At 41.9% G+C, this 13,477-nt stretch overlaps 1 protein-coding gene across 1 annotated transcript in view; it reads left to right on the top strand.

Annotated features, from left to right (window-relative positions):
* Positions 1-13,477, top strand: part of LOC126249090 (sodium-dependent serotonin transporter) — a 591,489-nt gene that overhangs the window by 451,972 nt on the left and 126,040 nt on the right. The gene's annotated exons all lie outside the window — the stretch shown is intronic.

Here is a 13,477-nt window from a genome sequence, read left to right as displayed (position 1 = left end):
GGCACTGTATGGTTGCATCTGCTTGTTGACAATTCTATTAGCGATGTTACTGGGCTATGCTGAGTTGATACACGTGTTGTGTTACTTAGGTTAAATGGTGGTTCCGGTTGTATTATGGTTTATCCTGTATCTTACAAATAACATGGTAGTTATGACTAAACGCAGAGATCATCGCTAGATGTCCAATCTGCTCTCCTGGTCGCACACTGCTTTTGCAGGTGGTACCAGAATGAAGCTACCGGGAGACCCGTCACGTGGTATTCCCTTGCGTTCGCCACAGACTAGCTTCTTCAGCGAACACTACTCCAGTAAGGACTAAAACTTCCGACAGCGTTCCAAAAGGGACCCTTCGTTATAATCGCCTTGACAATCATTACTGTGTAGATTTCCACGACCGATGTGAATTTCAGTGAAACCATATTGGATGGTAGGGTGTGTCATTATGAATCACTAAAACGACTGTAAAACTAATGTTTCAGTCGTCGTCTTCAGTGCGACACTACTGCAGGGTGACCAGGTATGCCGTACCGCCTATTAATTGATATGTTCCTTTTTTTCTTGTGGCTCCTTTCTCGTTTCACAGACCCGACGGTCCCTCATGAGTTCGAACTATCATCAACCCGACAATCGCAGAGCCAATACCTATAGGGCTCCCTTGTCGCTAACAGTGCAACATATCCTGTAAGGTACAGGCCACAAGCTGGGTGACCAATGTACACTACTATCATGCATTATGTCATATTTATAATTATTTATTATGATAAAGTGAAAAAACTGCGCTCTTTTTCCATCCACACATGTTTTTCATGGCAATATTAATTTCGAATGGCAGTATTCAATCATAGCATGTAACGCTAGGCTGATTCTTTATGTAATGGCTGAGACAGTTAACGTCCCCAAGTACGTAATCGGCGTCTCTTGACAATGGACAGAGAAACAGACAGAAACAGGAACTGAGAGACAGAGAGAGAGAGGGGTGGGGGGGGGGGGAGGGAGGGCGAGAGAGAGTTTTGAGTTTTAGGGGGCGGTGATAGATAAAAAGGTACGGCCAAACTTTCAGGAAACATTTCTCACACACAAAGAAAGAAAATATGTTATGTGGACATGTGTCCGGAAACACTTACTTTCCATGTTAGAGCTCATTTTATTACTTGTCTTCAAATCACATTATTCATGGAATGGAAACACACAGCAACAGAACGAACCAGCGTGACTTCAAACACTTTGTTACAGGAAATGTTCAAAATGTCCTCCGTTAGCGAGGATACATGCATCCACCCTCCGTCGCATGGAATCCCTGATGCGCTGATGCAGCCCTGGAGAATGGCGTATTGTATCACAGCCGTCCACAATACGAGGACGAAGAGTCTCTACAACTGGTTCCGGGGTTGCGTAGACAAGAGCTTTCAAATGCCCCCATAAATGAAAGTCAAGAGGGTTGAGGTCAGGAGAGCGTGGAGGGCATGGAATTGGTCCGCCTCTACCAATCCATCGGTCACCGAATCTTTTGTTGAGAAGCGTACGAACACTCCGACTGAAATGTGCAGGAGCTCCACCGTGCATGAACCACATGCTGTGTCGTACTTGTAAAGGCACATGTTCTGGCAGCACAGGTAGAGTATCCTGTATGAAATCATAACGTGCTCCATTGAGCGTAGGTGGAAGAACATGGGGCCCAATCAAGACATCACCAACAATGCCTGCCCAAACGTTCACAGAAAATCTGTGTTGATGACGTGATTGCACAATTGCGTGCGGATTCTCGTCAGCCCACACATCTTGATTGTGAAAATTTCCAATTTGATCGCATTGGAATGAAGCCTCATCCATAAAGAGAACATTTGTACTGAAATGAGGATTGAAACATTGTTGGATGAACCATTCGCAGAAGTGTACCCGCGGAGGCCAATCAGCTGCTCATAGTGCCTGCACACGCTGTACATGGTACGGAAACAACTGGTTCTCCCGTAGCACTCTCCATACAGTGACGTAGTCAACGTTACCTTGTACAGCAGCAACTTCTCTGACGCTGACATTAGGGTTATCGTCAACCGCACGAAGAATTGCCTCGTCCATTTCAGGTGTCCTCGTCGTTCTAGGTCTTCCCCATTCCCGAGTCATAGGCTGGAATGTTCCGTGCTCCCTAAGACGGCTGTCAATTGCTTCGAACGTCTTCCTGTCGGGACCCCTTCGTCCTGAAAATCTGTCTCGATACAAACGTACCGCGCCACGGCTATTGCCCCGTGCTAATCCAGACATCAAATGGGCATCTGCCAACTTCGCATTTGTAAACATTGCACTGACTGCAAAACCACGTTCGTGATGAACACTAACCTGTTGATGCTACGTACTGATGTGCTTGGTGTTAGTACTGTAGAGCAATGAGTCGCATGTCAACTCAAGCACCGAAGTCAACATTACCTTCCTTCAATTGGGCCAACTGGCGGTGAATCGAGGAAGTACAGTACATACTGACGAAACTAAAATGAGCTCTAACATGGAAATTAAGCGTTTCAGGACACATGTCCACATAATATCTTTTCTTTATTTGTATGTGAGGAAAGTTTCCTGAAAGTTTGGCCGTACCTTTCTGTAACACCCTGTATATACGCACGCACACACACACACACACACACACACACACACACACACGCACGCAGAGAGAGAGAGAGAGAGAGAGAGAGAGAGAGAAAGCAGTAGATTACAATAGAGGGTGGGCTGGGGAACGGACGCTGAGGCAGAAACTGGTGTGTGCCAGGACTAGCACCAGCACGAGTAGAACGAGCAACTGCACCTCGTGTGTGGTGCGCCAGCCCTGAAAGAGCGTCGCAGCTGCGTTGCATAAGCGGATTTCCCTTTACTCTGGCTCTCGTCACTCATGTAGCATTTCTCGGAACGACGAACAGAGTGTTTCTCAGGAGCTCTCGTGTGAAAGCCTTTCTCTTGCGACCGCCGTCCCATCCGGAAGCCCACCATATGGCCCAACCTCTGTCTCCTCCAAGCCGTACGACTTCGTCTCGCGCTTGAACAGTGAATGGATCGTGCTCCCACTTCCATTTACTGTAGCAAGCTGGAGATAAACGCTTCTTTCGTTATCGGAATTTTTTCCAAGACTGATGTTCCACTCGAACTCCTCTGACTTTATTTGCATTTAACCGTGCATGTGTGATGCTTTAGCAATGCGCCGGTAGAAGAAAACGGAAACAATTGTAAATTTTTGTTCCAAGTCACGTCCGACGTAACCAAAATGTATACATTTCATGATTTTAAGTCTGTCGGGTGTCTGTACATCAGTATTTCAAGTTTTTATTTCGGATACGTATTTCGGAACGAAACTTCCATGTTCAGAGATTCCAGTATTCACTCGAAGTTTTTCATCGTGACCTGGCGAAGCAGACATACCTGAGGGCGGTTATATTCTTACATCAGTGAAAAGAAAAACATATGAGCGCTACACTTCTATAGCTTACCTGTACCTTGCAAGAATGTGCATCACTGCTAGACCATGCTGAAATTCCTCTAAGACTTTGGGTTTCCATCTCATAAACGTATCGTTAGCACACAGTAGTTTGAAAACAACGAGAATAAACTTCTTATGTGACCAAAATATTTCCTTACAGTTATTCTGTCTTATACGTATAATATACTGGATAAACAACATTACTGTTAAAGATCATAACTGTGTTACTACTTTGAGAAATTATTTAAGCGACTATTAAAAGAGAAATTATGTAAAACACAATGAAAAGAAATACTTAGCGGTTGTAAAATTAATTTTATGACAACATGATTTGAAGGAACAGAGGAAAAGACATGTTGAAATGAGAGGTTGCGATGAGTGGAATACTTTAAGCCGTAGATTCCTGAAAATATCGTGTCATTTTTAACTGCGCTAAATTTCGTACCCGTAATCAAGCAGCTTCTGCCCTTTTAAACTATCCCACCGATTGTAAGCTGCTAAACAAACATTTACTATAAAAACATGAAGTATTTCTTTTCAGCAATCTTACTGATCCAGTGAATCCTGTTCATAAATGACAACTATCTGAAGAGAATATATTTGGTTATGTAAATGGGAAACAAATGATCGCTACTAAGAAAAAAAAGAGATCTCTACATATTCAGAGAATCTGTTTCACTTCTGCTCCATACAGAAATTCTGCTCACATTTTTGAGAGTATATACTATGTATATGCGTACTCTATGTATGTTTAAAAAATCTACATGCTATGTATGTTTACTTTCAAAAATCTGAGAAGAATTTCTGTATGAAGCAGAAGTGAAATAGATTCTCTGAATATGCAGACATCTCTCATATTTTTTTTTAGTAGTCATCATTTGTTTCCCATGTGCATACATAGCACACTTACTCTCAATATTTTCATACTCTCGTTTGTTAATGATGTTTTTATGTAATGCAAACCAAAAATCTGAGAAGAGTTTCTGCATCGAACAGAAGTGAAACAAATTCTTTGAATATGGAACCACATCTTGTCTTTTTATTTTTCTAGCGATCGTTTGTATCACATTTACATAACAACATAACACCCCCTCATATAAGTCTGCTAAGCCATGTCGTGATGAAACATGTTGAGTAACTCTTAGAAACCCTGAAGATGAAAGTTTCGTTCCTTAATAAATTTTGGAAACAAAAAAAGGAAAAAGAAAAACCGAAATAGAGACAGACGACGGACTTTTATTCATAAAATTTATAACTGTTCCACTGACAGTTTGTGCAACATAAAACCATTATCCTAGGAATTCGGAAACAGACCTCAATTACGAGAGAGGAATAGGGCATGTGAAAATGGCCAGTATCCTTCTCAAAGTCTATATCCGCCATTTTTTACAACAAACAAAACCGACATACCGTGGTAGCAATCGATGATTGGTTGGTTGCTTGGTTTGTTTGGGGAAGGAGACCAGACAGCGTGGACATCGGTCTCATCGGAATAGGGAAGGAAGTCGGCCGTGCCCTTTCAGAGGAACCATCCCGGCATTTGCCTGGAATGATTTAGGGAAATCACGGAAAACCTAAATCAGGATGGCCGGACGCGGGATTGAACCGGCGTCCTCCCGAATGCGAGTCCAGTGTCTAACCACTGCGCCACCTCGCTCGGTAATCGATGATTCCTTCTGGTGTTGTGAGAATGGGACTCGAAACTCTTGGTAGATTACTATTTGTCACTTTATTAATTTCAAAAACAGCAACTCACAAACCAAACCAAAGCGGAATACACAGAAAATTCCGGAATGCGTAACACCCAACTGCTTCCCTAGGTTGATAGTATCCCAGACGAAGTAGTTCAGGATCGACATCTACCTGCACCTGACGCGACCATAGTTGAAATCAAACCCCACCTAGAACTGCAATGTTAAACGTTAGCATAATAATGCTACATTTTTACTGATCACTTAACTTTGCAACGTTACCGCTTGACAATACGAATGTACCAACCACAATCCACTTAGATGGGAGAATATGTATGAATTTTTTTTTTACATATGTTTTCCACGTAGATGTTATTCAGACGCATACGAATACTTCCCAATTTCACGGTAAATCTCTTTGGACACATTTGTTGATGCCCAGTGTCCATTACATCCCCCCCATGAACCATGGACCCTGCCGTTGGTGGGGAGGCTTGCGTGCCTCAGCGATACAGATAGCCGTACCGTAGGTGCAACCACAACGGAGGGGTATCTGTGAGAGGCCAGACAAACGCTTGGTTCCTTTTCAGTAGTTGCAGGGGCAACAGTCTGGATGATTGACTGATCTGGCCTTGTAACACTAACCAAAACGGCCTTGCTGTGCTGGTACAGCGAACGGTTGAAAGCAAGGGGAAACTACAGCCGTAATTTTTCCCGAGGGCATGCAGCTTTACTGTATGGTTAACGATGATGGCGTCCTCCTGGGTAAAATATTCCGGAGGTGAAATAGTCCCCCATTCGGATCTCCGGGCGGGGAATACTCAAGAGGCCGTCGTTATCAGGAGGAAGAAAACTGGCGTTCTACGGATCGGAGCGTGGAATGTCAGATCCCTTAATCGGGCAGGTAGGTTACAAAATTTAAAAAGGGAAATGGATAGGTTAAAGTTAGATATAGTGGGAATTAGTGAAGTTCGGTGGCAGGAGGAACAAGACTTTTGGTCAGGTGATTACAGGTTATAAATACAAAATCAAATAGGGGTAATGCAGGAGTAGGTTTAATAATGAATAAAAAAAATAGGAATGCGGGTAAGCTACTACAAACAGCATAGTGAACGCATTATTGTGGCCAAGATAGAGACGAAGCCCACGCTTACTACAGTAGTACAAGTTTATATGCCAACTAGCTCCGCAGATGACGAAAAAATTGAAGAAATGTATGACGAAATAAAATAAATTATTCAGATAGTGAAGGGAGACGAAACTTTAATAGTCATGGGTGACTGGAATTCGGTAGTAGGAAAAGGAAGCGAAGGAAATGTAGTAAGTGAATATGGATTGGGGCTAAGAAATGAAAGAGGAAGCCACCTGGTAGAATTTTGCACAGAGCACAACTTAATCATAGCTAACACTTGGTTTAAGAATCATAAAAGAAGGTTGTATACATGGAAGAAGCCTGGAGATACTGACAGATTTCAGATAGATTATATAATGGTAAGACAGAGATTTAGGATTGGTTGGTTGGTTGGTTGGTTTTCGGGAAGGAGACCAGACAGCGAAGTCATCGGTCTCATCGGATTAGGGAAGGACGGGAAAGGAAGTCGGCCGTGCCCTTCGAAAGGAACCATCCCGGCATTTGCCTGGAGCGATTTAGGGAAATCACGGAAAACCTAAATCAGGATGGCCGGACGCGGGATTGAACCGTCGTCCTCCCGAATGCGAGTCCAGTGTCTAACCACTGCGCCACCTCGCTCGGTGAGATTTAGGAACCAGGTTTTAAATTGTAAGACATTTCCAGGGGCAGGTGTGGACTTTGACCACAATCTATTGGATATGAACTGTAGATTAAAACTAAAGAAACTGCAAAAAGGTGGGAATTTAAGGAGATGGGACCTGGATAAACTGATTAAACCAGAGGTTTTACAGAGTTTCAGGGAGAGCGTAAGGGAACAAATGGCAGGAATGGGGGAAAGAAATACAGTAGAAGAAGAATGGGTAGCATTGAGTGATGAAGTAGTGAAGGCAGCAGAGGATCAAGTAGGTAAAAAGACGAGGGCTGGTAGAAATCCTTGGGTAACAGAAGAAATATTGAATTTAATTGATGAAAGGAGAAAATATAAAAATGCAGTAAATGAAGCAGGCAAAAAGGAATACAAACGTCTCAAAAATGAGATCGACAGGAAATGCAAAATGGCTAAGCAGGGATTGCTAGAAGATAAATGTAAGGATGTAGAGGCTTATCTCACTAGGGGTAAGATAGATACCGCCTACAGTAAAATTAAAGAAACCTTTGGAGAAAAGAGAACCCCTTGTATGAATATTAAGAGCTCAGATGGAAACCCAGTTCTAAGCAAAGAAGGGAAAGCAGAAAGGCGGAAGAAGTATATAGAGAGTCTATACAAGGGCGATGTACTTGAGGACAATATTATGGAAATGGAAGAGGATATAGATGAAGATGAAATGGGAGATACGATACTGCGTGAAGAGTTTGACAGAGCACTGAAAGACCCGAGTCGAAACAAGGCCCCGAGAGTAGACAACATTCCATTAGAACTACTGACGGCCTTGGGAGAGCCAGTCCTGACAAAACTCTACCGTCTGGTGAGCAAGATGTATGAGACAGGCGAAATACCATCAGACTTCAAGAAGAATATAATAATTCCAATCCCAAAGAAAACAGGTGTTGACAGATGTGAAAATTACCGAACTATCAGTTTAATAAGTCACGGCTGCAAAATACTAACGCGAATACTTTACAGACGAATGGAAAAACTAGTAGAAGCCGGCCTAGGTGGAGATCAGTTTGGATTCCGTAGAAATACTGGAAGACGCGAGGCAATACTGACCCTACGACTTATCTTAGAAGCTAGATTAAGGAAAGGCAAACCTACGTTTCTAGCATTTGTAGACTTAGAGAAAGCTTTTGAAAATGTTGACTGGAATACTCTTTCAAATTCTGAAGGTGGCAGGGGTAAAATACAGGGAGCGAAAGTCTATTTACAATTTGTATAGAAACCAGACGGCAGTTCTAAGAGTTGAGGGGCATGAAGGGGAAGCAGTGGTTGGGAAGGGAGTGAGACAGGGTTTTAGCCTCTCCCCGATGTTATTCAATCTGTATATTGAGCAAGCAGTGAAGGAAACAAAAGAAAAATTCGAATTAGGTACTAAAATCCATGGAGAAGAAATAAACTTTGAGGTTCGCCGATGGCATTGTAATTCTGTCAGAGACAGCAAAGGACTTGGAAGAGCAGTTGTACGGAATGGATAGTGTCTTGAAAGGAGGATATTAGATGAACATCAACAAAACCAAAACGAGGATAATGGAATGTAATCGAATTAAGTCGGGTGATGCTGAGGGTATTAGATCAGGAAATGAGACACTTAACGTAGTAAAGGAGTTTTGCTATATGGGGAGCAAAGTAACTGATGATGGTCAAAGTAGAGAGGATATAAAATGTAGACTGACAATGGCAAGGAAAAAGTTTCTGAAGAAGAAAAATTTGTTAACATCGAGTATAGATTTAAGTGTCAGGAAGTCGATTCTGAAAGTATTTGTATGGTGTGTAGCCATGTATGGAAGTGAAAGATGGACGATAAATAGTTTAGACAAGAAGAGAATAGAAGCTTTCGAAATGTGGTGCTACAGAAGAATGCTGAAGAATATATGGGTAGATCACATAAGTAATGAGGAGGTGTTGAATAGGGTTGGGGAGAAGAGAAGTTTGTGGCACAACTTGACTATAAGAAGGGATAGGTTGGTAGGACATGTTCTGAGGCATCAAGGGATCACCAATTTAGTACTGGAGGGCAGCGTAGAGGGTAAAAATCGTAGAGGGAACCAAGAGATGAATACACCAAGCAGATTCAGAAGGATGTAGGTTGCAGTGGGTATTGGGGATGAAGAAGCTTGCACAGGATAGAGTAGCATGGAGAGCTGCATCAAACCAGTCTCAGGACTGAAGACCACAACAACAAGATCTATTACATGTTCTGACTTTCTATACTCTGATTCTGAATTGCAAAGTATGTCCGTGCGACTGAAGAGAAGTTTATTTTTTATTCCTTGAGCTGGTGGCGGTGAGAAGGGAGGGGCCCAGGAGTTTGGGGGCAGTAGCTCTCCCATCTCTCTTGCTGAATAGGTCCTTTGGTGAAATTGTCAACAACACAAGCTATATCCTTCTCTACAACTTCCTACATTTTTTTTTTCAAATCTACACTGGTGACAACATCCCTTTACGGAACGATGATTTCAAAACATTAGTAAAGTATTTTAGTCAAATACGACAGTGTGGTAGTATATTTCATATTAATGATTTTGTTTATTTTTTTTTTCATTTCAATCAACCTGTGTGTTTGACCAGTGGTCATGGAACAGGTCTTTACATCGCCAGAAATATTTTAAAGGAAAAATAAATCTGTACGACTGGAGACAGGAATTAACCTAGACTCCATTAGTTACAATCTTCTGCTTTTCGTGAACAACGTAACCTGTTTTTCATAACATCATAGTTTGTGTAATACGAGTTGATTCTCACAATGCAGTTTCTCGGCTCGAAAAACAGTAATTATACACGAACGTGTAACTATTACATAGTTCAACAACGAAGTTCGTACTTCCCAGTTTTGTTTTATTACTCATTTGGGGCAGAGATTATCCGTCCCATTTTCACTCACCCTTAACGCTCTACTCGCCTTAACACGATCTGTAGTCGAATAAAACGACACAGAACTTTGTGCCTGACACATGCGAGAATCTAAAGGTGCGGCAATGTCAACATCCAATCGACACACTCTTTGTGATTGACACATGGGAAAATCTAAAGATGTGAACATGTCAACATCCATTCGACACTCTCTTTTTACTGGATGAAATAATGTCTTCGAATATTACTAAGTGGTTTGCTCAGCACAGTTTACTGAAGGATCAGTTACGATGTCTTTCACTTTGCACACTTTGTAATGAAATACTGTATGTCTTGGTTCTCTTATTTTTCTGGTCAACTACTGTATGCTGCTTTTTTACGTAACTGGAGAGTTATGAGAAGGTGATGACAGTGATGGAGCTATAGTAACCACAGTAACCAGTAATGCGCACCGTTAAATTCGCAATACATATTCATCGGTTACTACAGATTCTATTTTTTTTTATACACAATGAAGTCACATGTTCCCAAGTAGAATCAGATTTAGTCGATAGTTACACATGAATTACTAGCAAATTTGACTACTAAAAGAAAAGACAGAGTTTCAGTATAGGTAGTGCAGATTTTAACTACGTCACATGGGACCACAACAGAAATAAACCCAATCCTTTGCCCTGGCCACGTACTCGATCAATATCACGTACAAAAAAAGTCCACGAAACATAATTATGCATCAAAAGATCATGATGCTTTAAGACTATACATTAAAAGGTAGATGTAAGCAAGATAAATTATAGTTCCAAGATTTTTAAAAACAATACTGTATTTCTCTCCCTAAAACACGGCGAAACATACCGTATATCGCTTTACGCAAAGAAAGCCGTGTTCCACATATAAAAAGAAAAAAAAAACGCAGCTCACTAGAGTAACATAGCTTCCAAACTGCATGCCTTATTTCAAAAACCATCCTGAAGTATACCATGTGTTATTCCGAGCCATATACTCACGAGTGGGTCTCACAATCACATACGGGCAAATTATCGCCAATTAACAGTCATAAATACTCGATCGGGAGTAAGCATAAACTTGGAATGCACAAAAAGCGTCATAAATAGGTAGGTAACTGAGCAGTCCACGTTAATATTTTGCCGGTGCTTACGAGCTCAGGGCACCACACGATGTGTGACATAAAACAGAATAGTCCGCTGTTCTGCGTGGGCCATGCATCCCATAGAGTAATACCGGTATAGCTCAGAAAGAGAGAGAAAAGAATTTCATTGAATTTATATGCAGATAATGAACGAGTTCGGCAGATGGAGTAAACAGAATCCTTTGAATACACACACACAAACACACAAGGTATAAAAAAACTGACCTACTTCGAAGGGTTGTAGACGATATCTTAATAGGTTCCTTAAGGGCATGATCCTATTACTGGAAAAGTCACACAACACTATAAAGTGTCGAAGTTACCTGTATCATCAGCTGCAGTTAGTCTACCACTTGGGCAGCTATCGTGAGTTTATGCAGTCACCGCTCTACAGGTCGTTGTTGTTAAACAGGCGAGAATGCATTCGGTGCCATCTGCCGTACTGAACGCCGTCACAGCCGTTGCTAGAAGTCCCACTTTCCGTCACGCTGCGCGCAAAGGCAGGCCCCATTTTCAAGAAACGAGCATTGGGGTACAAATGTGGTAATCCAGCAATGACGTCCTGGACTAGGCACTAGCGTAGGTGGTTTGTGGTTGACTTTCTGCTACCTATTATGAAGTTTTGGGTGGGTATCTGCGTCGTCTGGATGACTCTGATGTGTGCTTGTAGAATGTGGTGTTGTGCTCGTGTTGTTATGAATGAAGAGGAAGGAGAACGTTAAACGCAATAACAGTAGCCTATTCCTCTCTAAAAGCTCCAAGAAGTCGCGAACCTAAATATTCTCATCCCGCAGATGGAGCAGCAGTGTGACAAACCCTCACTTTGCGAGGAATTTTGGGTTTTCACCCAGGACTTGACTGCAAAGTCTTGTGAAGATTCCTCCTCCCCTTCCCTAGCAAGTTCTTCCTCCACCATGATTCGAAACACCTACCTCTGAAACGAGCATCACTGCATAGGGACGAACACAAAAGAAGACGAAGTAAACATTCCAGAATTCGAATCGAGAATAGCTGCCACCATGAATAACGTAGAAGTAAATATCCTCAGAGTAGTGAAGCAACTTAAATCACTTAATAAAAGCAAGTCTTCTGGTCCAGACTGTATACCAATTAGGTTCCTTTCGGAGTATTCTGATGCAGTAGCTCCATACTTAACAATCATATACAACCGTTTGCTCGACGAAAGATCCGTACCCAAAGACTGGAAAGTTCCACAGGTCACACCAATATTCAAGAAAGGTAGTAGTAGTAATCCACTAAATTACGGGCCCATATCGTTAACGTCGATATGCAGCAGGATTTTAGAACATGTATTGTGTTCGACCATTATGAATTACCTCGAAGAAAACGGTCTATTGACACACAGTCAACATGGGTTTAGAAAACATCGTTCCTGTGAAACACAACTAGCTCTTTATTCTCATGAACTGTTGAGTGCTATTGAGAAGGGATTTCAGATGGATTCCGTATTTTTGGATTTCCAGAAGGCTTTTGACACTGTACCACACAAGCGGCTCGTAGTGAAATTGCGTGCTTATGGAATATCGTCTCAGTTATGTGACTCGATTTGTGATTTCCTGTCAGAGAGGTCACAGTTCGTAGTAACTGACGGAAAGTCATCGAGTAAAACAGAAGTGATTTCTGGCGTTCCCCAAGGTAGTTTTATAGGCCATTTGCTGGTTCTTATCTATGTAAACGATTTTGGACACAATCTGAGCAGCCGTCTTCGGTTGTTTGCAAATGACGCTGTCGTTTATCGTCTAATAAAGTCATCAAAAGATCAAAACAAACTGCAAAACTATTTAGAAGAAATATCGAAATGGTGCGTAAAGTGGCAGTTGACCTTAAATAAGGAAATTGTGAGGTCACCCACATGAGTGCTAAAAGGAACTAGTTAAACTTCGATTACACGATAAATCAGTCAAATCTAAAGGCCGTAAATGCAACTAAATGCCTACGTATTACAATTACGAACAACTTAAATTGGAAGGAACACACAGAAAATGTTATGGGGAAGGCTAACCAAAGACTGCGTTTTATTGGCAGGACACTCAGAAAATGTAACGGTGTAGGAGACTGCCTACACTACACTTGTCCGTCGTCTTTTAGAATACTGCTGCGCGGTGTGGGATCCTTACTAGATAGGACTGATAAAGTACATCGAAAAAGTTCAAAGAAAGGGAGCACGTTTTGTATTATCGAAATATGGGAGAGAGTGTCACAGAAATGATAAGGATTTGGGCTGAAAATCATTACAAGAAAGGCGTTTTTCGTTGCGACGGCATCTTCTCACGAAATTCCAATCACCAACTTCCTCCTCCGAATGCGAAAATATTTTGTTGACACCGACCTACATAGGGAGAAACGATCACCACGATAAAATAATGGAAATCAGAGCTCGTACGGAAAGGTACAGGTGTTCCTTCTTTCCCCGCGCTCTACGAGATTGGAATAATAGAGAATTGTGGAGGTGGTTCGATGAACCCTCGGTCAGGCACTTAAATGTGATTTGCAGAGTATCCACGTAGATGTAGAT

This window comes from Schistocerca nitens, chromosome 1 (assembly GCF_023898315.1).
Source record: "Schistocerca nitens isolate TAMUIC-IGC-003100 chromosome 1, iqSchNite1.1, whole genome shotgun sequence".
NCBI classification, from domain to species: Eukaryota; Metazoa; Arthropoda; class Insecta; order Orthoptera; family Acrididae; genus Schistocerca; species Schistocerca nitens.
Note: the sequence above shows the minus strand (reverse complement) of the source record. Positions and strands in the feature narration are given on the sequence as shown.